The 3,624-nt window shown below is 37.5% G+C and overlaps 1 pseudogene; it reads right to left on the bottom strand.

Annotated features, from left to right (window-relative positions):
• Window positions 1-2,385: 2,385 nt before the first annotated feature.
• Window positions 2,386-2,509, bottom strand: LOC120598212 (uncharacterized; annotated as a pseudogene).
• Window positions 2,510-3,624: the final 1,115 nt, after the last annotated feature.

The raw sequence follows: 3,624 nt of genomic DNA, 5'->3' as shown, positions 1-3,624 counted from the left end.
TAAATGTCACTGACTGACAGAAGGACTAGGAGAAAGGTTAGTTGTACTTGATGGTGACAAAGTTTTAAGCAGGAAAAGCTGCTTCATCACAGTTGGATCCTTCGGAAAAGCAGTAGGTTTATATGCCCAAAGTGTGGGTTTGCATATGGCTCTTGTACTTTCTTACTGTGTTATTTTGGACAGGTTAACTATTCTAAGCCTAATTTGAATCTCTGTGAAAGGAAGATAATAAAAGCACATAATGTTTATTATGGGGATCTAATAATCTAATGGTGTATGTTGAGGTATAGTTTGCAACATGCCATTCAAATTTTAATTCCAATGTGATCATTACCTTAGATTGCTTTCAGGGCAAGTGTGAAGGCAGCATGACAGTGAGGAGCAGGGCAGGGGAGGGAGAGTCAGGCCCAAGGGCCATGATGCCTTCCTTACTCCTCATCTTAGTCCCAAAAGTCTAAGCTGAGACTCTGCAGTCTCTGTCTGTGTGACCCCAGGGGCGGTTTCAATATGTTTTCATAGTGCATTCTGGATACCACTTGCATCAGAATCACCTGGGGTGATTGTTAAATATGTAAATTATACCCTCCTACAGGCAGATTCCTTGCCCTCCCCTCCGGACCTACTGAAGGAATCTCTGATCAACAGGAGTCAAGGAGTTTATTTGTCAACATATCCTAGGTGGTTCTGATGCACATTCAAGTTTGAGTCCTGCTGTCCTAAGTTCTTTGTGACTAAAGTTCCTCATCTATAAAAGAGTGTGTTTTATCAGATGTTGTCAGGTCTTCTTTATAATGCCAAAATAATAATTTTTTTTCATGTTTTAAGAAGTGTCATAATTTTCAACATGGATGGACCTAGAAGGTTATGATACTAAGTGAAATAAGTCAGAGAATGACAAATAACATGCTATTTCACTTGTATGTAGAATCTAAAACAAAATAAATGAATAAACAAAACAGAAACAAACTCATAGATACAGAGAACAAACTGATGGTTGCCAGATGGGAGGAGAATTGGGGGACTGGGTGAAAAAGGCAAAGATATTAAAAAGTACAAATTGTCAGTTACAAAATAGTCATGAGGATATAAAGTATAGCATAGGGAATATAGTCAATAATGTTGTAATAACTGTGCATGTTGCTAGATGGGTACTAGGTTTATTGGGGGGAACACTTCATAAGTTACATAAATGTCTAACCACTATGCTGTATATCTGAAACTCATATAATATTGAACATTAACTGTAATTGAAAATAAAAAAGAAACTATGCAAGTAATTAAAAAAAATAAATGTCAAAATTTTACCCATGACCAAGAAATCAGCTTTTATTTTATTTTAAAAATTAAATGCATAGGTACATGGTAGAGAGTAATCAATGAATGGAAATAACATTTATTTTCTGTAATGACTTCTGCTATTTTAGAAATGGAAATATTCACTATCTTGCTGTGGCCAAAATGTTCATTTACTGATGAATTAATTTGAGATGCAAGGCACTATATGTAACTAACAGAATTGGCAAACATGCAGAAAAGGCCATCTCATAGTTAGGTCTGTTGGAAAGGAGCCTCAGATACCCATGGAATAGCATAAGCATACTCAGGATGGAAAGGAGCACGTAGGGAACTGCAGACAGCAGATCAGGGACTATATTAATGCAGCTGAAGGAAATTGGGTCCTGATAAATGCTTTTCATTAGCCTGTGGAATCGTTCTTTCCTCATTATCAGCAGATGATCGGTCTTCCTTGGCTGAGCTGGACCCTGCACTCGCAGAGTGATCAATTTTCCTGAGGCAAATTCCTGTGTTGCCAGAAGCAAGGGACAATTTCCAGATGACTGCTGTTCCCTCTACAAAGCTCAGTTTTCCTTGTGTGATGACCATATGTCCTGGATTTTCTATCTGAGACTCAATTTTGAGTAATTTTATTCTTTTCAATAAAAAGATTAAATTTCTAAATCTGACACAATTGATCCTCATTTATAAGACTATATCTATAGATCTATATTACATAAATAAATTCACAAATCAGGAAAAAAGACTTCTTTCTCAGATTAGATTTTGGTTCAGAAATTATGGTCTTGTAAAGGTCAGGCAAAAGGCAGAACTACTCAATGGTGCCATAATGGGTAGGTAGAACTACCTAAGAATGAACGTGCCAGATGGATACAGGCCAGTCCTGTCAGTGAAGATAGCATCAATTTGTATGAATATGTATAAATATGTCTGCTTTTTAATTGATATCTTTCTAAAATGGTTTTGTTAGCAGAGTACATTCTTTACAGCTGGAGGTCCACTCATGGTTAAGGTAATCTTGGCAGATGGATTCACGGGAAGCAGCAAGACATGTCCTATTTCCCACTGGAATTCTTTTCACGGCATCTCTCTTTGCTTCTTCCTAGGTGGTCTTCCTAGGTGGTCTCCCATCCAAGTACTAACCAGGTCCAACCCTGCTTAGCTTCCAAGATCAGGTGGGATCAGGTGTGTTCAGGGTGGCATGGCCGTAGTGAATTGTAAACTTTAATGGGTTGAATTGTGTCCCCCTAAAATATATGTTGAAGTCCTAACCTCGAGTACCTCAGAATGTGACCTTCTTTGAAAATAGGGCTGTTGCAGATGTAATTAATTAAGATGAAGTCATAGGGGGATAGAGTGGGCCCCTAATTTGATATGTCTGGTGTCCTTATAAGAAAATGGTCAAGTGAGGACAGAAACACAAGGAAGACACCTTGCAAAGGTAGAGAATTGGAGTGGCGTCTGTGAGCCAAGGAATGCCGAAGATTGTTGGCAAGCCAGCAAAAGCTAGGAAGAGGCAAGGAAGGATTCTCCTCTAAAGGTTTTGGAGGGAGCAAGTCCTGCTGACGTGTTGATATCAGACTTGTGAGCTCCAGGACTGTGAGAAAATAAATATATATTTTTAAGCTACTCAGTTTGTAATACTTTGTTATAGCAGCCCTAGGAAACTAATACATAAACCATTGATTTAGAATTTAGTTTTTTTCATATTAAAAAAATTGAGGTATAACACAACGATAAAGTACATAAAGTGGATGTGCACTCATTTTAAGTGTATTGTTCAATTTTTATATGTACGTTTCAATAGTTTCTTACATATACATGGCTGTCACACAGATCAATAGATAAAACACTTCTGGGACCCAAGAAGTCTTCCTTGGGCAGTTTTCCAGTCAGTATCATCTTGCCTGACCCCAAGAGTCAACTATGATTTTGACTTTTATCACTCTCTGTTAGTTTTGCTTATTTTTGAATTGCACATAAATATGTGCTCTTTTGTGTCTGGCTTCCTCTGCTCAACATAATGCCTATGAGATTCATGTTATTGTATGTTCCGGCAGTTCATTGACTTTAGATTTAAGAATAATACAGTTCTCTGGTATCATCAATAAATCAAAGAACAACAAGTGTTGGTGAGAATGTGGAGAAAAGGGAACCTTAATACACTGTTGGTAGGATTGCAAACTGGTACACCCACTATGGAAAGCAGTCTGGAGGTTCCTCAAATAATTAAAAATGGATATATCTTTTGACCCAGCAATTACTCTTCTAGGTATTTATCCAAAGAAAACCGAAACAATAATTCATAAAGATTGATGCACTCCTATG

Source organism: Pteropus medius, unplaced genomic scaffold (genome assembly GCF_902729225.1).
Source record: "Pteropus medius unplaced genomic scaffold, Ma_sr-lr_union100, whole genome shotgun sequence".
NCBI lineage: Eukaryota > Metazoa > Chordata > Mammalia > Chiroptera > Pteropodidae > Pteropus > Pteropus medius.
The sequence above is the reverse complement of the archived record's forward strand: the minus strand, read 5'-3'. Positions and strand labels throughout refer to the sequence as shown.